At 40.7% G+C, this 24,701-nt stretch overlaps 2 long non-coding RNA genes across 2 annotated transcripts in view; one reads left to right on the forward strand and one right to left on the reverse strand.

Annotated features, from left to right (window-relative positions):
- Nucleotides 1-17,151, forward strand: part of LOC140707776 (uncharacterized) — a 42,087-nt gene extending 24,936 nt beyond the window's left edge. The window contains exons 2-3 of the long non-coding RNA XR_012087955.2: nucleotides 1,654-1,788; nucleotides 16,874-17,151. This is a non-coding gene — a long non-coding RNA (uncharacterized LOC140707776). The remainder of the gene's footprint in view (nucleotides 1-1,653; nucleotides 1,789-16,873) is intronic.
- LOC144589638 (uncharacterized) lies at nucleotides 1,626-12,834 on the reverse strand. Its single transcript, XR_013545884.1, has 2 exons — nucleotides 5,540-12,834; nucleotides 1,626-4,335 (listed from the first exon to the last, which is right to left on the reverse strand). It is a non-coding gene; the product is annotated as an uncharacterized LOC144589638 (long non-coding RNA).
- Nucleotides 17,152-24,701: the final 7,550 nt, after the last annotated feature.

The following is a 24,701-nucleotide window of genomic DNA, read 5'->3' on the forward strand; positions in this document are numbered from 1 at the left end:
TTTCATTCCAGGATATGAGTCACAAGGAAGACAAATGACCTTTATCTGATTGGAATTTAATTTGAGGCTCCTTTTGAATGAACATTTGTCATACTTTATTTACTGATGCATGGTGGATTGCAGAACTTTTGAACTTAATATAAAAATACAGTTTAGTATTGAGTTATTCATTAGCATAGGATCAAGTCTTCCTTTGTTATGCTCTGTATGCATGTATTTATAGGTACGAATAGTGTTAGAGAAAGATTCCCATATTTCCATAGTTTGTTCTTTCTGTCTTTCTAACTGACATTCTAACTTATTTATATGTTGAAAATTTTAGGATTGTGTGGTGATAAAATATTTATTGTGAATCTCTGGAACAAGTTTATCAGCTGAATCTCATGGTCCTATTTTTGGACACCTCTGAACCAAGTCAACATTTACAAATAATGTCTCCTACATTTGAAAAAACACATGGCAACTTACTTTGTGAATAGGTTAATTATCACCACAAATTGCTATTTTGTTTATCAGTTAGCTCTGTAAACCCTTCACTCAACCAATGCTGGATGTGCTGTTGAGTTGAAGCAAGTCATTGTATAAGCTAATTCACATTGCATTGACAGTAGAAAACAAATTAGTTGAAATAAGAAAAAGGCCATGCAAATTGTTTCTCCTGCTTACACTTGGATCTCAAAACCATAAAAAAGACAATATACATAGTTTGAGATTAGATTAGATTAACTAAAGAGGCAGCAACAAATGTGGTTAGCAAGGGAAAATATTTTGGCTGGCCAAGATTACTTCTCCAATAATGAAACTCAGCATTCCAGTAAGCAGTTAAATGGTACTGCAGAGTCTGGCATACTGTCTTAAGTTTATCTTTTATCAAATATACCCTATTCCAGTCACTGGCTGAAATACAGAAAACTATGCTCTTTCCAAATTTCTATAAAAATCTATGACACTTGCTTTAACAGGATATTCCATGGATGGCACCCACTATCAATAGAAGGAGGCAGTTAATCTAATCTAATCTAATCTAATCTAATCTAATCTAATCTAATCTAATCTAATCTAATCTAATCTAATCTAATCTAATCTAATCTAATCTAATTGTGTGCCATCAAGTCAGTTCTGAGTTATGGTAAACCTTTTCAGAGTTTGCCAGGTAGAGAGTATATTAGGACTCCTATATCTGTAGGATCCATATCTAATGATTCACGTGAACACATGGTCTGAAAATATTAAAATAAAAATTCTAGAAATATACATTTCTAAAGGTGAAGTTACTAGAACTGGCACTAGAGAGTGCCAGAGATCATGCCATGTATAGCATTCATTATTAAAATAGTGTTTGTTGTAATCCATGTTTTTTAGCATCCGGAGGGGGGCTTGGAGCAGATGCCCCATGAATATGGGGGTCGTACTGTACTCAGAAGTGGTTTATCATTCCCTTCCTGTGGGGGGCACAGAGGCTGGCTCTTCTCCTTGAAGGCACAGTGAGGAACCAAGCTCTGAACTTCTAGCTCTACAGCCAGATACACCAATCACTAAGTTATCTAGACAGCTAAGGATGAAGTTACCAATGGTTTATCATTATGTTTTCTTTTTGAGAGAAAATAAAAAGACATTTAAGCTGGTTTTCTTTTCTTTTTTCTTGTTCTAAAGGACAAATACAGATGAAGGCAAATGTTAAGGCTGCAGGAAGCTGAAATAACATGGGCATCATTTTCTCTCCCCCCCATTGATACCCCTACAATGCCCTGTGAGGAGATACCCTAAAGCTATGGAGTTGGGGGCCAAGTAAGATACAATTCTGTCTGTACTGTATTTTCTTATCTCTGTTATTTTAATTACTACACATTGTACTGGGAGATATCTTCTAGAGCTGTGGAAGTGGAGGCAAAATAACATTTTGACACTGTATTGTGACTATCATATCTGGGATCATTATTTGAAACCAATTGTTTGAAAGTGACGGAGGAGGTGAGTGGTTTAGCAGAAGTGTGAAAGTGAAAACAGAAAAAATGCATGTGGACGTTAGTTGAACCTAATCAAACATTATATTAATCAGCCATGATTGACGTAATGATTAGCCAGCTAGGAGTGGTTCACTGCAAAGTTGTGCTGGAAACCTAGTTTTGTTCCTAACAATGATAGCATCCAAGGGGAACTTCCATAAATTACTTTTGAATTTGTACCTATTCCTGCAGAACTGGAATTTCTCCAGGTCCTGTATACCTACCTTCCCTAGCCTGGTGCCCTCTAGATGCGATAGAATTTCCTGTTGCCCCAGTTGGCTGTGCTGGGTGTGGATGACAGGAATTGCAGTTCAGCAGAACTGGAGAACGTTAGGTTTGAAGAATCCTAACATATACCATTGTATCTTTGAGGACTAATTACCGAAATGCTTCTAGAGGAGGACCTGTGTCAGCAAATCAAAATTCAGAATGTTGCTTCCTTTTTGCTCAAAAACTGTTGCTGATCCAATATCTTATATAATTTTGCAAGATCTCAACAGCAGCATGTTTTTTCAACATGTGAGGTGTGTGTTCAGCCCTGGACCTTTGGTGTCACTTTATTCATACAAAAAAACTATAGCTCTGAAGAGGACATTCTCATCTAGATCTTGAACCTTGATTCATTCTGATTGTCATGGAGAAACTTCATGAGTAGACAAGTTATCTGTCTTCAGATCGTCACATCAGCAAAGCAAAAATATGCAGGGTGGAGCTAGCATGCTCCTCTCTTTCTAGGCATCTTGGACTTCTACTTTTGGAAAGGCTAGTAGCAAGGAGGTGGGCTCTTATAGCTGTAGTCTAGTTGAACCGGTGGAATGGCTTTGATGATGAAAGTGCAACAATGCTCATCTCTTCCGGAAGAAGTTGCCAAAAGTTTAGCGTTATAGTTGGTGATTGTTGCCGTTGCTGAAATGACAGCACTGGGTGTGTTTTGGGCACTGCAGAATGGGAATCAGATGTGCCCTGTGGGCTATATATTGGCTATCCCTGCTAAGGACACCTAGCTTGGAAATAAGTCCCGTCTGAATCAACAATGCTTCTTTTTAAGCAAACATGTATTGGACTGCAGTGCTAACATTCCATACAATAATGTGTTTATCTATTTATTCTTGAAATATGTAATACTTATATTTTAATTATATTTTATGATTATTGTAATTTACATGGAGAGGTGGGGCATAAAATATCTCAGATAAAAATTAAATTGTATATTTTCTTACATTTTTTATGTTTTACAGTCAGGACAGAAATTTCTTTGTCTTGCTTTTATGTGCTGCTTCCCTTCCCCCCAGTATTCCCCCCTTTTAACACTAAGATTATGTGAAATGTGCATTTCAAGTGTGGCTCCAGGCAAGCTGAAGCTAGCATTTCCGAAAGAGTGGTTTGTAAACTCCCACCCCCATCTCTTTTATTTATTTATTTATTTAGTCACATTTATTCCCCATGGCATTTGTGGCAGTGAAGCAGCAAATGGACATTATAAATGGGTGCATGATTCAAATATAACCAAAATATACATAACCAAAATACTGGGTCAAACATTAGGAGCAGTAAAAATAACAATCCACAAAATAAACTTGCAAATAATTTCATTGCAGAGCACTGTTACCTCAGGTTTCTTACCATTTTCTTTTAAACTATTCTATTTCCTTTTAATAGTCAGTTGTTCAGCACAGTCCTAAAATATACTTACTAGACAATAAGTGAGGCTTACTTCCAAGTAAACATGTTTAGGTTATCACTGTGTTCATTTGTTTTATTCCATTAAATAAACCTTAGTAGATTGGGTTCAGTAGGCCATATTCTCAGGGTGGTGTAATGTATATTGTATACTCAGCTTTGTAGTGTTACATGCAGAAAATTCGTACAGTTTCAAGGAGTTACACTTACTCCGTATTGTCCAAAGAACTAAGACGAGAAACCTGCAGGAGGAATGTCTCTTCAGTCACAAACCTAGTATAAAGTTTTTAAAAAAATCATATCCACAGTTGGCCAAAGTTCATCTAAAGACAACAATGTTTCTGCCATTATACCAGTCTGTTGAAATCTTAATCACAGCTACTAAAGCATCTAGTCACGACTTTATTCTTTCAAAACAAAATAGCAGATTGTAACATGTGGGCAGCTGATATGTGAAGACATTTCATGTGAACACTTGAAAGGCTACATTTAGATGATCACTAGAAAGATTATCTTTCCACGCATTGTGTCCCCTTTCTTTGTTTTGTCTGCAGAATCTGAAGAATCTAGAAAGCTGCTATGTCTTGTTAGAGTTCTCTCCCCACTATTTGCCTCCCCTATTGTTACAGCTATGTCAGTTATCATATACCTGAAAAAACAATATGCAAAATTAAGATCTTTTGCAAGCTGTGACAAAACAAGTACTTGTTCAGTCTCTCTAACAAGGGAGGGGGTGTGGAAATCACAGATCAAACAAATCAAATTACTGAGCTTTCAGGACTGCCAGTCGGCAGCCAAGGATATTATAATGACAATTACATCTGTCCTTATTCTGTTACAGTGGAATTATGATATTTTTCTCCATCTCTGCATGAATCCAGTAGAATTGACACTTATATACGCTCCAAAATGATAAATTTACTTTGACACTTGTCGTTACATCTTAAGCTTGAAAACAAGTGTTGCTCCTAATCGGAACTGACAAAAGTAGTGTTCCATCTGATTAATATTACAATTTCTAACCAGCTCTGCAGAGCACCATTCTTATAACTGAATTGTGAGGCTCTTGTTGACACTGAAAGCTGTGAGGAAACATCTCATATATAGTCCTATGCATGTGGACACTTCATTATGACTTCACTGAAGAATCGGCCAGGAAACTGCACACAGTTATAACACAATTATATCTCTTGTCTTTCCTTTCATATTTATCAGCCATATTAGAGTGTGTTGAGACTTCACAGGAGTTCAACCAAATAATTCCCTTTTCAATTCTGCTACACGAATGTCCATACAAGGGGAGCAGGGAGATTTTTTTTTCAGAGTTTGCTGTTGAGAGAGGTGGTAAAAACATCCTACTTTTATCACTTGATCTGGTAGGGTGTAGAGCAAGCTGTGTCTCTAATATTAATTAGAGTTTTGCTTACTACCAACACATCCTGAAACTTCCACACCAAATATAAAACTATAACTGTTAACACAAAAGAAGGACCTCTGCATTTAAAGTGTGACAGACCTCAGACTTGCTGCAGAAGCAGTAGGAAGCTGCGAGTGGATGGAACCAGCGAAGAAGCAAACAACACTCATATTCTCTCTCACTCACCCAGAGAGAAAGAGGGAGTCAATTTTCCACGGTTCCATAAACCTGCTCAGCTACTTCTTCAGACTGAATGCTTTATTTATTTTATTTTGGATTTCCCCCCCATTTTTATCCTAAAATGGGACTCAATTTGGCTCACAATAATTTGCAATATTTCTCAAGAGTGGCTCTCTTGTCCATCAAACAGAGACACAAACAAGAAAGTGTCTTCACTGGTGGATGACACTGGAGCACCCTCTCCACACCTGCTTACCTATTGAGTTGTGGAAAAGCTGGACATCCTCAAAGGCAGTCTTCCCCTCCTGGGCTTCCTTACTGGAGCCATCATCCCGAGTGAGCACCACCCTCAGTCTGCTGTTTCACTGCTGCTACCCCCACACTCTATCCACTACCTTGTTCCTTTTTATCTGCAATTACATTTTCCTTCAAATGTGTGGATATAATCATCTGAATTTCCCTTATCAAGATGGTCAGGGTATGTTTATTCATTTGTATTTATAAAATGCTTGTAAGAGAATCAACTAACAGGTCTCAGGAAAGCATTGGTTTGACATTGGCTTGCTGAACATTATGTGTAGCCAGTCTCTTATATGCAAAGAGTGAAGTGCATACTCATATTTAATTTGAAATATAGACCCGAAAGAGGCTTTATATGCTATCTTTTCAAAATTGTTGCTGCAAGACATTCAGAGCTACTGAATTCCAGATAGGTTCCCCAAATAGCCCATCCTCTGCTTGAAGGCCTCTTCCATGGGAACGTTGAACACCCCCACCACTCCCTGGTATATGTCTATATTTCAGTTGATGTGTTAGGGAGTATTGACTTATCAAAATGAAAATCCAAACAAACCATTGACTCTGTGCTCTGGAGACCTGTGCAATTTTATAAGAAGTGATAAGAATGACATAAAAGGCATAGCCTTCCAGATACTGTCTCAGATATTTTCGCTGAACAGAGCTATCCCAACTGACAACAGAAACTTCTTGGGAGAAAATCAAAGGCTATGTTTAGAGGGTCACGCTCAGAGCTGCAAGAAGAAACAAGCCTTCGGAGACAGTTTGTAGACACTGATTCGAGACTTGTGCAGCAAAAAACAAATGAATTCTTTACATCTTGGCTTCATCACTACTCAGCAGCGCATTTAATATCACATCTAATCAGTCACAGTGTTGCTGGAAAGCCAGAGGTTGGGCTTTATTGAACAAATGTTCTGAAGGGCATGCATTCCACAGAAGCCCCTTATATGTTCCTTGCAACTATAGGAGGGCAAAGCAATTTCAAGCAGTCTCAGCCAGCTGCTGTGGCATTGCAGAAGGAGAGAGGCTGTCTTTGAGGAAACTGTATCCAGTTTTGGAAGCAACCCTCATACCCTGCAAGCCAGCCAATGCAATGTTATAAATTGTGACACTACCGTGGCACAGCAGTTGTTGGCCCCCATCTCAGACTCGTATTTGCCAGCGCAGCAGCTTCTAGTACTGGGCATTAATTTCATATTGAGCAAAATAATAGGCATCCTTCACTACTCAGTGCCTTCTGAGTCTATTTAGAAGGCTGGAATTCGTAATTTAGGCAAATTTGCAAGTGCATCAATGGGAATATGAATGAAATGCCCAAGTGTGCTCTTATTATGGAGAGAGTAGGATTCCGTTTTAAAGTTGTTTGGGTTACACAGGGAGCTGATTGTCTGTATTGACAACTTGCATAGTGAAGATAATGTTGCTGCTCTTCCACATACTTGGATTTTTTAAAAAAAACTGGCTGTACATATGGAGGGAAAATCTCTTCATAATACAACAGGAAGAGTGTGTGGTAAAATTGTTTTCATGACAAGACAGAAAACTGCAAATACAATGGCTGTCCAATTGGTTATATATCTCCCACTCTCCTTCAGTATGTTTTTACTTTTTTAAAAAAATACACCTGTATTTTAGCAATAACAATTTTGTGTGTGTTTGTTTTCCATCGCCTTCAGTCCATAACTACAGCCATAGCCACGTAACCACATGTATCCATGTCAGCTTTCTTCCCTTCAATAAGAAGAGCTTCAATCAAGGTTTTGCTAGGTCTAGGACCATACAGCTTGAGTCTTTCAGAAGATGGATTCCTTTGCTTTTAAAACCCTCTATTTGTTTTGGATTTAGACTCTTTTGTATCATTGTAAATTTGGGTGACTCCATGATGCATGTGTAAGAGGGGATTAATTTTACAAGGGATCATGCTTTTTGGAGTGACAGGGAAGTTATTTTACTCCTCCGCCCAAGATCTGTTTATTTTAATGTGAATGTGGAATTGACTCTTTAAATTGATTTCCCCTACGTGAACACCTCTGTCCACATTAATCAGCCACTTGTCCCTATTGGGTTTTCAAAGAACATAAAATATTCAAAGAGTGGCTTGCCTTCACCACCCCACACATACCGGAAAACCATACGGTCCTCTCTACTGTCATTCATGTCAATCCTGCATCTTGCAGAATCGTGTGATGACACAGCTGCCAATTTCTTCTACCACTCACTATGTCTTGGTCCCCATGCCAATATTTCTCATGCTCTGAGGCTAACTTGTGTGGGTCAAGTGGCCATCTGTAAGTGCTGACTACCCCCTCAAAGTGAAAAGCAAGGAGACGGCTTCCTTTTGCTTTGTGAGAAGAAATATATTCTTATTGTAGATTTATTGCCCCATCATCTTTACAGGGGATTTTTCCCCCATCTTTCTATAAAAACGGTAGTGCAATCTCAAGAAATCATCCTTTCTAGATATTAAGCTCAAGCTGTAGCTGCGGGGAAGATTAATTTTTCTCTTATTGCTTCATCCTGCCTTCTGCCTTATGGTGTTCAAAGATATAAATCAGCACTGAGTGTCAGTAGGAAGCTTCTGTTGTGTTGTCATGGGGAAGTGAGCCTCCTACATTTTAGGAATGTCCTTTCACGAATCTGGCTGTTAGCCAATAGACAATCAAAAGATAAAAATGGCAATGTGTGGATCAGTGAAGCCGCCGAAATAATGTGGAACAAAACCAGCTATTTTGTGGACACCAGTTTGTATACACTTGTTAATACTTCACATGGAAACAAAACAATGTTTATCCACTATTCAGAGCTTGGAACCATGATTATTTAGACAACTGCTCTCAATACCCGTGAGCTAGCATGGGTACTTCTCCAGTCTCTACTAACATCCAGGAATAGGTAGCACAAACTGTGAGTGGAGAAAAAATGCTTCCAACTTACTCTGCTATGTATTTTCCTTAGAATCACATTACAGTATTTATTTTATTTATTCATTATTTATTTATTAAATTTATATGCCGCCCATCTAGAATGTGTCTACTCTGGGCAGTTTACATAAAGCATAAAAAATAAACTAAAGGTAAAATCCGAATTAATCACAGAATCCAATATGGAAAAAGAAAGAAATAGGCTAGGTCAGTGATGGCAAACCTATGGCACATGTGCCACAGCTGACACACAGAGCCCTCTCTGTGGGCACACGAGCCATAAGTCGCCATAGAGAAATACTTACCCATCCTCCGATCCCGGATTTCAGCACTCCCTGCTGCTGGTTCAGTGGTCCAGCGGAGGGGTGCAATGGCGGCCATTACCGGTCTAGCCCAATGGGGGATTGGAGGACCAGTAAGTATTTATTTGTTAATACCACCCATGGGGGGGGGGGGAACAAGCATTTAACCCTTGCAGTACAGGAGCAGTTTTTTTTTTCTAAACTAAAACTTTAGCATTTGGGTTTTAATTGCAGTATTGGCACTTTGAAATAAATAAGTTGATTTTGTGTTGCAGTTTGGGCACTCGGGCTCAAAAAAGGTTCACCATCACTGCACTAGGCACTCAGAGGCAGCCACTGCCCTCAAACAGCAGATTTTGCAGTATCAGTGTTATTTTTGCCATCTATCCATGGCATGGATCCACATGAATTTTAATGTACACTCGTCTCCAAATCATTGCCCATCTCCATTTCCTCAATTGTGGCACTGGCGTGAGAGGTAGGACTGGAAGCTTCTTTGAAGTGGCATATTTTTTCCCCACGTGTACTCTGCATGGAGTGCTCATGATGTTGATGATGATGAGGCTTGCCAGGTCTCAGAGAATGAGCTGCTGTGCCAGGAAATGGCTGGGCTCCCCTGAATCTCCAGGCCAGGCAAACAAATGTGAGGAGCAGTGGTGGAAGGGAAGGAGTGAGTCTTGTTTATTGTTATGGGGTGGCCATAGCGTTTGGGTACCCAACTCCAACCCTCTCCGAATGGCACCAGGGATCACTGGCTTCCTGTGTCTGTCCACCATGACTGTGACGGACAGGTCAGTAACCACTCCTGTCCATCACAATAGAACCTTGATTTAACAACCAATGGGTGAACGAAAGAGGTGGAACTAAGGATATATAAGAAGAATGGAAGACAGTTAAAGATCAGTTAGAGAGGATTTCAGTTAGAGTCTGAGTTAAGTAGCAGTTAGGGAAGAGTTAGGGAGGAGTTAGGGACTGGTGTTAGAGAAAAGCAGTTTAGGCAGTTAGGACCAGCCTTGTGTTAGAGAAGAGTAATAGAGAGATAGGGAATGAGAAAAGAAATGAATAAATACCTTGATTAAAATGATTCTATCTAAGCAAACATAAATGTTACCAAAGCACAGTTGATTGAATGAATAAAATAAGACCATCCATGATTTACTTATAAACACTTAAATAAACATTGTTTAATTTAATAACACTGATTTAAGAGTGATATATGATATATTGTGGAATAACTCCTCTGGTGGCAGTGGAAAGGGTTGAAAAGTAAATGTCATACCCAAAAGTGAACCTGGGTTGTGTGGAAGAACAAACAAGGGAACTGGGTCTGTGTGACGGCGACAAATAATATACTTGCTTAGGAGCTCAGACAGGGAACCCACAATGCCTAGCTCACTCCCTGACACATGCATGGAGAAATATTATGTTCCCAATTCCTGTGACATCACAAGGCCCCACACCATAACTTCACAAAGACCCACCCCAGGCATTGGGCCCCAGATATAATGTGGGGATGGGGAAGATAATCCCATGACAGCCCTTGACAAACAAGACAGCGCTTCAAAACCATTCTGGAACATTTTTATTGGTTTTGGAAAAGAGGCTAAATGGGTATCCTCAACGGAGACAATGGCCTGATTCAGCTCCAGCAGGACGTCTGCCTTCTGGTCCCTCGCATCCCCCTGGGGAAGAGGACGCTTTGGACCCTACGAGAGAGAGAGAGAAAAACAACAACTAAGGGGCAAGCTCATCCACCTTCAATCCAGGCATATCCACCAACCAATGTTCTGGCAATATCATCCCGAAGTTCCACCTGCCAACATCCACTGGCTTTCACCAGGAATATCCACCCATTCATCTCTTCCACTCAGCTTCTGAAGCCAGGCTCCACCAGCTCCCGAATACTTGGGTCACACACACACACCGGTGACATCCCCACAGAACGCCAGCCAGCCCATTCACACACACATTCACACACACCAGCCACCCCCGACACACACACACCTTCACTCCACCAGCCATTCACACACACGCCCGGGCTTCCATCCAATATCCACCAAGCTTCCGCCATCTGGTTTCAGGAGGCTAACGTCCCCCGGCTTCATCCACCAACCTCTGCCGACCTCCGCCTTGCGGCCTCTGCCAGCTTCTGCAGGGAGATTCCACTAGCTTCTGCCTGCCAACATCCACCAACTTCCCCCTGGGTCTATCGCCGACATCAGCCAGCTTGAAGCCACGGATCTCTGCCAGCCTCGAGCTGTTAACTCACAAGCCCACTTAGCAAATTCATCTGCTTTCGCGAGAGAACTTGCCTTGGGCAGAAGGGCTGGGTCCCCTGCAGCCACTGCCGCTCTCTCTGCCGGACTGCCCTCTAGCCACTAGCCTCCTTTCTGGTCTCCTGCCCTGCCCAGCAAGCCCCTTTTATCTGCCAGCAGAGAGGTGGGGCTCTGTGAGGTCACAAAGACCCAGGAGAGTGGGGTTGGGTTCCCAAGGCAGCAGCAGAACCCTCAGGATTGGCTGAGTCCTGAAGATGATGTCACACTCCCTGTGATCATGTCATTCATCCACAAAAGCTTGCATTTTGCATGGTTTTTTTTAATTTATTTGTGGCCTATTAATGTATCCCCTGGGACCAATACCTCTGATTGTTAAATCTCCCCATGTTGGCCTTCTGACAGGATTCTAGGCTGGTGCTCCAAAAAGTTATCTTCCAGCATTTGCACCAAAGGGAACTTTCCTAAGCCCTGAGCTAGGGGAAAAAATGAAAGTAATAAATGAATAAGGATGAGCATAGTCATACAATGAAACCTTTGATGTTTTTTTGTGTCTTTTTGGACATTTTTTCTTGCATTTGCCATGAAAAAGATATTATAGGGAGTGCGTTAAGGAAACAACTTAAGTGTTTGAAATACATACGAGTATTTTAACACCATCCCTGCACTATCAAAGATGCAGCTGTGTTTCAAAGACTCTCCCAGCCTTTGGAACTCCCTCCCACTGGAAGGCAGATTTGCCCCACCAGTAAGTATTTATTTGTTAATTCCACCCATGGGGCGGACACACAAGCATTTAACCCTTGCAGTACAGAAGCAGTTGTTTTTTCTAAACTAAAACTTCAGCATTCAGGTTTTAATTGCAGTACTGGCACTTTGAAATAGATAAGTTGATTTTGTGTTGCAGTTTGGGCACTCAGGCTCAAAAAGGTTAACCATCACTGGGCTAGGCGATGGCTGTAGGGGAGGCCTGCCCGTATAGCCAGTAAACAACCATCGCACAAGCAACATTTGTTGGGGTACTTGAGGATTTTATTGAGTTCTCTTCTTGGAGCAAACCATGCTGACAGGCAACCCTTGAAATATTGGATGAAGACATGACCATTAGGCATATGTGTTGCAGCCTGGCCCATGGCCCTCACTGATCATTTCAGTATTTCCTCCATGAACCACATTAATGCTAAGCCCAGTAGATCCAGTCTGTTTACATGAACATTTGGTTCATTTGTTCAGCCCTCAGTTCTCCTTGTTGTTGTTGTTGTGTCCCTTTGGCCTGGGTGTGTGTGGAACTGTACCGTGTGAAAAAATATTCAATCCTTCCATAACACTGCTCAGCATGCCTTGAGAACACAGATCAAGATGTATGCAGTGAAATATGAACAGTTTTGTCTCATCCTTCCCTCTGGTTTGCACTTCCAACATTCCTTTACATTTATATTTGTTATCTTTTAATGTTGTAAGCTGCCTAGAGTGGTCAAAATGACCAGATAGGCGGGGTATAAATAGAATGAATGAATGAATGAATGAATGAATGAATGAATGGATGGATGAATGAATGAATGAAGAATGAATGAATGAATGAATGAATGAATGAATGAATAAATAAATAAATAAATAAATAAATAAATAAATAAATAAATAAAAAAGCATATTTTAAAAAGTACCCAGATTGCTAAATGGCTGGCTGGATAGCTCAGTGAGTTAGGTATCTGATTGTGGAGCTGGGGGTTCAGAGTTCAATTCCCCACTGTGCATCCCAGAAGAAGAGCCAACTCGTGTAAACCTGGGCAAGATGCACAGTCCCAGGGCACCCCCAGAAGAAGGGAATGGTAAACCACTTCTGAGTACTTTCTACCTAGAAAACCCTGAAAAGGGTTGCCATAAGTCAGAATAGATTTAATGGAACACAATTATTATTATTCAAAAATACTAGGCACAGTCAATCAAAATTATAAAAGCATTCACTGGTATTACATAACAGATACAAGTTTTAACTAAAACCCTAAGTATCTATTAAATATCAACATAGTATATATGCTGTTCCTAATATTGCCAGTTTTTTAAAGCTCTGATAATGTTATTTCTGGAATCTCCAACTGCTTATAATATTATGTGAAATTTCTTGATATTGTTCCCAAAGCCCCCGATAACAATGCGGACTACTGAAGTATGTTTCACCCACTAGTGAGATATTTCAATTGCCAGGCCTCTGTATATTGTTAGTTTTTCCAGTTCTTTATCTTTAGTTCTGGCATCTCCTGGAATTGCAATACCAATGATCCAGATATTTCTTCGTTCTATTACTGCTATGTCTGGTGTGTTATGTTCAAGGTGTCTATCAATTTAGATCCAGAAATCCCAGAAGATATTGACTTTGCCATTTTCTGACACCTTCTCTCCCTGATATTCCCACAGGTTTTTGGAGGCTGACAAGTTGTATATTTTGCTTAACAACAGCAGCAGCAGCAACAACAAAGTAACTGAACACGTTTTGTGCTACACTGATATATTGATAGTCCATTTCAGTGTTATATAGGCTGCTTTTTAAAAAAGGGTCCTTTAAATCAAGAGTTATATGCAATGGAAGTATGAAATACATACTTAATTGTAAATAGCAGGACAGAACCCGGTTATTTATATTAATTTGTTTTAACCATTATTCTCAATGTTGTACAGTAATCTATGACTGCTAAGGATGTCACCACCCCTTTTACAAGAAACTGTTAACCTCTAACTGTAGGTCTAGGAGCCCTACAGACATGCCAGAGGGGATAACAGCATCCTTTTAACAAGGAGCTGCTGACTTTGCTTAACTGCGATTCCAAGCAGCCTACAAATAACTTAAATTGGTAATGGAAAAGTGGAGAAGGCTATATGTCTCTTTAGAAGCTGAAGACCTTCTCCTCCAATGCCTCTAATCATCTTTCTTCTCAGTTGCTACGGCAGTAGCTTTAAAATAACACCCAGACCATAGTTTCTTCCAGTTAGTTATGCATTTTTACATACGTACTATGTACTAAAGAATTTAAAGGCAGCTAAGAGAACCAAACGTTTGGCCTGGATGACATTTAGCCCTCTTGCATAGTCTGTTCATTACATGTGTCTCATCTATGCCAAGGTGTTCTTCATGTAAGTGGTTTGTCGGCTAACGAGTTACCACCTACACTGGGGTGAATGAAGCACTTACCTTGCAAAATTCTATGAAGGACAATTGATTCCTAATTTATGGCAACATTGGATGTTCACCCTACAAATCCAGCTGAGGTTTCTAGTTGTGCATAAAATATCTGATACTATTATGTCATCTAATGAGAGCACAAAGTCAGTGTGAGTTTATGAATCTTTTATGGACACAGAGAGCAAACAGAAAGGAGGCTGCTGTGATAAAAACAGTTTGTAAGTTTCCTTTAAATAATGCACTGTCTCTATGTTGAGCAATTTACGTATTTTTCATCCCCACCCCAGGACATAAAGTAATAAAAGGGGGGAAGGGTATTGCTTCTCCCTCAAAGCTGTGATGTATTTTAGAAGCATGTAGCTTTAATGAATGGTAGAATAATCATGAAGCCTACAATTCAGATTCCAACTTGGTAAACTGGTCATCACCATTCTTATCGTTGAATTAGATGTGATCATATGCATAGAGAATGCAGTGATGTGCCAAAAAAATCATAGGGCTGAGGAGAGAGCATGTGGGGATGACAACGAGACCCTCCTTGGTCAAGGTTGCCATAAAGTCCAGGCTCCCTGAGCTGCTAGAACTCGGGGAGCCTGGACTTTATGGCAACCTATCTTAGAGTTGGGGAACCGGGAAGAAGAAAGACATGGGTGCCAGGTATATGGTTTGAAACACCTAATAATAATAATAATAAAGGCATGTCTTTGAGTCAATTCTGACTTATGGCAACCCTTTCCAGGGTTTTCTAGGTAGAGAATACTCAGCAGTGGGGACTCAAGTCCTGTGTCTCACTGTTGAGTTGGACTTAAGTCACAGCAGTTATTTGACTTGGGTGTTTTTTTTTCCCCAATGACTCGGACTTGACTCATGACCCGGACCCATTTTAATGAGTCATTTTTTTTGAGTCCCTATTCTTTTATTGAAGGATGTCATAGACCTGGAAGAAGCTCTGTGGCACTCACCAGAAGATGCAGGAGAAGCAGGCAAATGGTAGAGGAGAAGGTAGCAATGAGGAAGGAGAGTTTTCAAGGGGGTGTGGGGGTGGCGAGGCAGGCAGGACAGATGAGAACAAAAATGGGTGTTTCACAAGCCTCACATGCACCACACACAGAACTCACCTACCTTCTCTGGTTTATCTGGGGAAAAGGTTTGTTTTTAATAGGGACTCAGACTTGGGACTTGGGACTCGGGACTTGGTATCAAAGACTCAGACTTGGACTTGGAACTCAGACCCAAAGGCTTGCCAACAACCATGTGATTTTCCATTCCCTTCTTCTGGTAGCACCATGGGACTGTGAAAGGCCACACAGTCTGGCTCTAATTGCAGGAGGCACAGTGGGGAATGGAACTCCCAAACTCTGGCTCTGCAGCCAGATACCCTAAACCACCAAGCTATCCTAACCAGGAATTTAGACTTCCATCTTTCCCCCTGCACACGTCCAGTGGTGTCCAACCTTGGCCCTCCAGATGTTCTTGGACTTCAACTCCCAGAAATCCTGGCCAGCAGAGGTGGTGGTGAAGGCTTCTGGGAGCTGTAGTCTAAGAACATCTGGAGGGCCAAGGTTGGACACCACTGACTGATGAAGTGTTCTAGAGAACCTGATCCAAGACCCCCTTGTTTGTCATTCTGGCAGTCCAGAATATCTGCAAAGCTCTTATCCAGGATCACACTTCAAATGAATCAGTTTTTTTCCTGTCAGCTTTCTTTACTGTCCAGCTTTCATATGCGCGTACAGTAAACAGAAATACAAGGGCGTGGCTGATCTTGGTTTTGGTTTCCAGTCATGCATCTTTACACTTGATGAACTTTTCTAATTCCTTCCTTGCTGCCCCTTTCGCAGTCTTCTTCTGATTTCTTGATTACAGTAAATCAGTTATAAATGTTAAAAAAAATCTTTTTAAAGCAGTCTCCATTGGGACTGATGATTGAGCCAAGGTACACAATATCTCTGACTATAGTCAATGGTAACATGTAATTCTTGTGTAGTCATTAATTTTATTATATTAACATTCAACTGCAGTCCTGCTTTGGCACTTTCTTCTTTCACTTTCCCTAACAGTCATTTCAGTAGGGTGATAAATACTGCTAAATAGGGTAGTAAATTCCTAATTGTTACATGATACTGAAAACTGATAATGTGAAATGAAGATCACCAAAGTGCCCTAACTCTGAATTTGTTTGGTTGATGTCATTAGACAGAAGGAACTAGATTGGGGCTTGATTACACATCATTATACTCTTGGTTTTGCATCAGGTTTGGCATGCTTGAAATTGATTTTAAAAAGTCCACCTACACAACATACAGCTCAGTGCATATTTTTTTTTATCAGAAAGCAAACAGCCATGAGGGATTATTCATTTTAACTTGATTGTGAAAGTGATTTATTTTGAAATAAATTGTGATGTGTGTGCTCATCTGGATCTGATTAAATTGTGTCTGTGGGGTTTGTCAAGTGTTGGATGCCAGGATCATGGATTTCAGGCTGCAAGTATATATATATCTGTAACACTGTTCTAGCACTATTCCACTTTGTAAAAAACAAACATAAACATGATGAGAGACCTGGGGGGGGCATTTTAACACATCCTGCCCTGCTCTTTCTCTCTTCCTCCAGGGAAGTGCATCAGCTGGGACAGCTGGTGTCCAGGTGAGGAAGGTGGGAGAAGGAGAGAGGGGGCAGCGGTTGCTGCACCTTGATTGAAGCAAAACCTACATTCCCAAAGTGAGAAGAGAAAAGAAAGAAAGAGAGGAAGACGAAAATGAGTCGGGGCAATAGCAGAAGTGCCTTTGCTACTTCCTCCCCTCCCCCCTCTGGCATCAGGCAACCAAACTATTTCTCATCCAGCATCTTTCAAGGCATTGGTTTTGTCCTCTTTAGCAGTTTGGCAGAGAGTGAGCAAGCTGGAGTGCATATCTGGATGGTTTCTTGTAACTTTCTTCTCTGGCTATGAGTGTAAGCCACTTCTCTCCCCAGTTTTGTTTTTGAAATTGAGATGAAGACAAAGCACATGTACAACTCCCTCCCTCCCTCCCTCTCTCTCTCTTTTAAAAAAATGAATGACAAAAGACCTGGAAAAAGCAGAAGCTGAAGCCCCACAATGCCAATTCACTTATAAATGCAATGATTTTAAAAGTCTGTGTAGCCCCCTCAACCAATATATAATAGAATTTAGTGCTGGGTTAAAAATTGTCCCAAGAGAATGCACCATACCAACTCAAAAATTATGTATTTTAAACCAACTTCAAAGCCCCCAACCCAGCTCCTAATTCATTTCAATAGTGTAACCAAGTTCTTGGTTTGAGCAAGCATGGGCACTGTTCTTTTGTTCTTCGAATGGAAGTATATATTTCTTGGCATCTTTATGCAGATGTAGAATTGTGAATTATGAAATGCCTGCAGGAATGAAGCCCATGCAGAATTTACATATGCCAACCCATCCATGATGGAATAAATGAAGAGTTGTTGGAGGCAAGCAAGCCTGAAAAATTTCAACAGGAGTAAATATGACAGATTAGAGAAAAAATAAAGCACAGACTTAGTAAACCTGTAGCCTAGCTTTTGTTTTCATAACAAAAAAGCAAGACCTAAGTATAAGACCTCTTTTTCCCAGGTATTTCTGCATAGGTTCATTGTAGTAGGCTAGGTAGTCTAATTGTATGTACAAATGAAACAACAGAACGTCTTCTATATATAATGTAAGGAGCATAATATTTACATTGGATTGACTTCACTTTCTCCACTATAAAAGATAACAGAATAATATAACTTGGATTTTTTTTTAAATTTCTTGATCAATACATCCCATAGTCCCACATTCTGGTAGTTCTATCTGACTTGCACACAGCTTTCAGTCACCTAAATGTGGCTCATTGGGGAGAAAAGGCCTCAGCTGGAAGGCTTTGACACTTAGCTAAGTCAAGCTCTACCCAGTCACCGACTCCTGCCTCTCTATTAGCTGGGATCTTTCTTTCTGGACAAGAAGATAGAGTAAGCTATGCTTAGCTAATACTCTAGGCCAGTGGTGGCAAACCTTTTTGGGCTCACGTGCACAAACTGGAAACAAAAACGAAAACAAAAAAACAGTGGGCGGTGCCAGAACCGAAAGTGGTGGCGGCACTGGAAGTGGCAGCCAAAGGGGGAATCCCAGCACGGAGGTGCCTCAAGACCCCACTCAGGATTCGCTGCCAGCACCAGGGTCTTGTACACATGCACTTGATGAAACTCTTGCAGGGGCGTTGTTCTCCTCCACCTCCTGCCTGCCTCCAGTGCCGTCCTCTTTTCCTCTCCAGAGTCACCTGCAACTTTGGCCCTTTAAGGGAGGGAGTGTCCTACGTCATTAGAGGGAGGTGGAGTGGGGAGATGGAAGGCAAGTTATTTTCTCGCATTCCTTCATTTCCACCCACCCCATCCACCAGTGCTCACAGGATTCAAGTGAAGGCAACCCCCCCCTACGCACACATACACCGTCTCAGGTTAGGCTGTGTGGGAGGGGGGGAGAGCAGCGATCTGCCGACCTATGGCTTGCGTGCCGGCAGAAAGGGCTCCGTGTGCCACCATCGCTGCTCTAGGCCTTCAATTTCAGATGTTTTCTCCCAAGTGGGCCACATTTAGGTGTCTGAAAGGTGTGTGTGTAAATCAGGTAGAATTTCCAGAATGGGGAATTATGAGATTTGTAGTCCTAAAAAAAAAAAAATCCCACCTCTAGGAAGGACTGCAGTTGTCTTGTAGTCCAAACTTCTGTTAATGAAGAAAATCCATTGCTGCAGGATTCTAGACAGCTGTCTTGCCTCTTCTTAAAAATCTCTGATGAAGGAGAGGCCACTTATTTTCAAGGCAATCTGTAGAACCTGTGTCAAATAGCTTATCCTCAGGAAGTACTTCATTCAGCCAGTTCTTCAGCCATTCTAATACTTTGAGTCCATTTATCTACATCTCACTTTTGGAACAACAAAGAAAAAATTCAGTTGTCATCTCTGATCTATCTAAATATTTGATTCAATATCAGATGCCTAGAAGATTGCCAAGAATTATAGGAATTCTTTAATGTGGCTATAGCATAAAATGTTAACTGTGGTGCTTCTGAGAAAAAGGGGTTAGAAATTTTGTCCAGTTCAAATAGCCGGCCTTCTTGGAGGATATGGATAGCCTGGAGCCAATTCAGTCAGAGGTCAGGCTGTGCCATGGAATTGAAGCGGCTTTGGTCGCTCTGGAAGACAATCTCCTGAGAGAGGCAAAAAGGGGGAGCATAACCCTGCTGGTTGTTCTGGATCTTTCTGTGGCCTTTGAGATCATTGAACATGGTATCCTTGATGCCTATCAAGTTTAGGACTTGGGAGCTCTCTTTTTTGGTGGTTCTAGACCTTCCACAAGTGCAGTTGAGGAAAGGGCCAGGAGTACAACACCACTACCCACTTTTTAAAGCATTATCACTGAACAGAATGCTTTGACAGGCACAGATATGCAACCAGTCACATGATTAGGATCACTCTTTGTGGGAAAAAGAGGGCAACCCCCCCTTTCCCGCTGTCTCTGTGAATCCCATTTAGCACCTGATCAGGAGACAAATGTTTGATCAATTCTCATAGTATCATAGAGTTAGAAGGGGCCTCTAAGGCCATCGAGACCAACCCCTTGCTCAATGCAATAAATCAAAGCAGATCTGACAGATGGTTGTCTAATTTTCTCTTGAATGCCTCCAACATTGGAGCACTCACCACCTCCCGAGGTAATTGGTTCCATTGATGTACTGCTTTGTTAATTTTTTTCTGATATTCAGCCTAAATCTAGCTGAATATCAGGAAATGAACAAAGTAAACAAGAACTGGTGGCGAAACCTCTACATTCTTTTCCAGAATGAAAACAGGAATGCCTTCAGTGCACTGCTTATATCAATGTTAAGTCACGTTTTGAAATAAGGAAAATGCACTGTGTACATGTCTTAACAATCTGATTTTATTTCCCTTTGCTTTTGCTATCAGGGTTTTTCACCATCACTCCTGGAATACCTACATGATGCTGCTTGATGAACATTTCTACTTATATTCCGAAGACTGTGCTTTTTGCCTTAGGCAAGAGATTCATCTGGGCAAATTATTTTAAAAAAAGCACCAGGCAGTTTGTTAGAAAATACAATGACTGCTCCCATTAGTGCTCCTATTCCTTCCCAAATGGCAATTGCAAAGCAATTAAAATTTCAATACATTCAATTCCAATGCTATATTTCAAATGCATTATAAGCATGGTAATGTCAACCTATTATCTGAATTTCCTGATTATCGAAATGAAGGTTATTTATCCCACCCCCAGAAAGATTACAATTTCCTCAAACATTTTCTGCATGGGGAGGTGCTGTGCATTAACATCGGACACATTAATCAGTTACAATCAGTTATCACTTATATCTGAAGAAGTGTGCTTGATACATTACAAGTCTTGAAAAATAAAATTAGTTAGTCTTATAGGCATTACATGACTTCTGTTTTTTTCTGAACAGTTATATTTGCTATGCTGCCTGTTCATGTATTAAGTGCATCAGTAACGTACTTATTCTACTAGAACACACAAACACCTCTAATAACCCACTGAACTTCAGACCCATCACTCCAAACTGTTATGCTGGCTTGTATACATGTTTCCTTTAACTGAGCCCCACAGTGTTCCATTTGGCTTATTTCTTAGCTAACATATTTTGCATTGCAGCCTCACTGTACAATTAAATAATATACAATTAAATAATAAAAATTGCATGCATTCAAAACTCTGACTTACCCTTTCCAGGGTTTTCTAGGTAAAGAATATATGAAGTAACATTCCCTTCTTCTGGGGATGTTCTGGGACCATGTACTATAGTTTACCCAAAGCCACACACATTGTCTCTTCTATGGGGAACAAAGTGGGGAAATGAGCTGCCAATCCATGGCTTTGCACTCAGATGCTCTAACTTATTATTACCAATTGAACTCAATGGGATTTACCTTTAAGTTGACTTAGTTGGGACCAATATTAAACAGAATTTTAAACTGAATTCATTGTTGCGAATGGATCACTAACCGTTTCGATGATATTGAAAAAATACAGGGGGGAGCATGAACACATAGATTCATAAGAAGTGTAGGAAACTGCGTTATAATGTCTGGTATTGTCAACTCTGATTGGAACCTTAGGCATCCTTCAGTCTCAAAAAACTATGGTAACGTGCTCTGTATGGAGGACTTGGAACAGCATCTAGTGTGGCTGAGGAGGCGAATCCAAGAGCGACAATCCCTTCCACACTGAAGACAAATCCAATCTGTCCCCTGTCCAGCTCCCTGGTTTTGCTGCTTTTGTGACTTCCTCTTTGCCTCAGCCTACTGGGCAAGGGTCTCTTCAAATTGGGAGAGGCCATGATGCAGTGCCTGCCTCCAGGCTGAAATATTGGAACCAATCTCCAATATTTCAAGCAGGATTCTTTCCAAGCCCTACCTAGAACTCACTGCCAATGGTGAATGTGCTGCCCCATTGCCATGGCTGAAGTGAGGTTCAGCGGGTTGCTTCTTTACATAGAAAAGGGGGAGGACCATATCCTTTGCCTCAGGCAATCAAACATTTTGTAACAGTAATAGCTCCATTTGTCAAGTCTGAAAACAACCACATCGTGAAAAATGGCCAAGAGAATAAATCCCTTCCTCACTATCTCTTTTTTTTAAGAAAAATAATGTGTTGTCAAGTTGATTCTGAATTATTGGGCCCCTCCCAGGATTTTTTAGATATAAACAGGTGTTTTTTTTAAACCAGCCCTTTGTTCTAGTATTCTGGGACTGTGAAGCATGGCCAAGACTGCACAGGTGGCAGGGCACAATCAGCCCCATATAGTCTTGGTGATCTTGGGTCACCCTTTTTCCAGGAGACGCTGTGAGGATTTGAACTCCCAGCCCCTGACTCTACAGACAGAGGCTGCTACTGATAGGGGGCTATCATTGAATCCTCATGTAACACACACAGAGAACAATCCTTTACGATATGACTTAGCCTTCGTATATAATATTCTAGTTTCACATGCTATTATATCTAGTTCCACATGCTGTTATATTGCCTTATAATATTGTATTGATTCATATGTATCAGTATTAGTGTATCCAAATTTACTTCATACCTTATACCTGTACTTTGTATAATTTTATGTGAATGTTATAATTGCTTTCTGTATCCCGGAATCCTTGGACCTTGATCAATTCTCCTGACCTTTGTGCCAGCAAGCTCTCACATTGCATTGCAAACTCTTAAAACAGGGCATTTCTGCATATCAAAGCATAGTAGATACAATGCCTTCTCCAACCCAGACTACAGGAAGAGATATCACACCACAATTAGGAAACATTTGAATTTCGTTTCCCAAACAATTGAGTTTCGTTTCTCAAAACAATCCCTGACAATTACGCTTTTCTCTCCAGTGAACACAGTTAGTTAGAAGGCTATCTGGGGAGAGAAATGGGCACAGATGGTATGTGATGGTATGCGTAGGGAGGAAGAAAAGCCATCTACATTTTGACACTACCAGAAGAATTACCATTCCTGAAGGCCATATATTGAGGCCCAGGAAGGCCCAGGAAATGCTACATAAACATACCAGAGAGAAAAGAAGAACCTAGGCACATCCTCTGCAGACTCATAGACTCTTTTAGGGTATATCATGACCCTGGGTCAAGGGGACACAGGGGCACAGTATGGATATTCAACCATAACCAATAAGGTTAGGTCCACGGACCATCTTCGGCCAATGGACAGGAGGATCCAGATTTTCAGGTTCAAGGAACCAATCAGGGTATTTCCCTTTATGGTCCTTTGTTGAAAACCCCATAAAATACCTATGTAATTTCTGATTGGGGCTCTTCTCTGCTTTTAAGAAGAAGGGCCCTAGCTGTGCTTATCAATAAAGACTGGCTTTAATGGCAGCTGGTTATTGTGGATCTTAGTCTGTCGTCTTCACCGGAGAATTGGGCCCTAATTTCAGGGTTAACACTACACTCTTATCTATCACTTATTAAATAAATGAATACATTAACAACAACAACAATGTGCTGTCAAGTCAATTCTGACTTATGGCTAGACTTTTCAGAGTTTTCCAAGTGGAGAATGTTCAGAAGTGGTTTGCATTTCCTTCTCCTGAGGGAGTCCCATATATATGGCTGAAATTGGCCCTAATATATACAGGTCAAGTAGGTCAAAACCATAGTGATTTTACTATATTTAAAGAATAATGTTAAATCTCAAATTACTGCCTTAAATATATATATATAAATGTAAAACCAACCAGTCTGTTAAAATATAAGACAAGCCAATTCAAAACCATTTAAGCTACAACAATTACAATTACAATAAAGGCTTTTCAGTAAAAAGCTTCAGAAAACAAACATGTTTTTAAAGCTCTCTTAAAAGCAGCTGTAAAGGGAGCCCACATTGAACATCTTGATATGAGGATTGGTGAAGAGCTTGCCAGAATTATCCTTTTGGATTAAAACTCCCAGAGTCTTGCAGTCAGCATTCACAGTCACCAGGATAAACTTTCCCAGACTGTCGTTTAACATGTTGAATATGGGGCAACTTTTGAAAAGGGTCCAGAATCATCCATGGATGGATGCAGATTATAACAGGTAGACAGGTAGCAGGAGTCCAATTGTCTGGTTACGTAACTCTAGTACTATGCCAACACCACTTAGCCTGCTGGGAAAAATTTACAGTGCAGCTCGGATCTTTAAATTGTATATCATTTCTGTTCTAGAGAGCTAATGGACAACCCCTGTCCATTAAGCTTTTCCTCGTACCTTAGAAAGCTCTGTCTGCTCACATTATGCTTCCATTCCTGTAACTGGCAAGTGTGTAGTATACATGGGAATAGCTGTGAAAATTTTTAGGAAGATGTAGCAAGCTCGCTGAAGCCTCTATTATCTCAGGCCTTCAGGAGGTGCTCACTCTTCTTCACAAGTTGCTGCCACCAATATCAATTCAGTACCAATTATTTCTTGAGACATGTGTTGCTTTGAAACTTAAACTTGTTTATTTGATCAGTAATATATAATAAGTAAATCACAAGTTGATAATCAATTTCTCTCACTCACTAAACTCACTGACACACAGAACTCTACTCTCACTGACTTACTGGCTCACTCTCACACAGACTCACAGATCTCTCAAAAATAAACTCCGTTCATACTCCATACACACCCCTTTATATCCCAGCCCCTCCCCCTTTAGCACCACCTTCCGTTCACTCATTGGCTCCCTTTTCCACTGCTCAGTTGTGACGGACAGGTGAGGGCAGGGCTGAACGCTACAGAAGGGTCATCTTTTGCAGAGGTGATATGAGAAGCAGAACCTTTTTGCTGTGGTTGTAGCTAGGGGTTCTACTGTAGGCCTTCCTAGATGCCTTCCAAAGGCATCTAAATCCTTTGATGTCACCAGAAAT

Source organism: Pogona vitticeps, chromosome 5 (genome assembly GCF_051106095.1).
Source record: "Pogona vitticeps strain Pit_001003342236 chromosome 5, PviZW2.1, whole genome shotgun sequence".
In the NCBI taxonomy this organism is placed as follows: domain Eukaryota; kingdom Metazoa; phylum Chordata; class Lepidosauria; order Squamata; family Agamidae; genus Pogona; species Pogona vitticeps.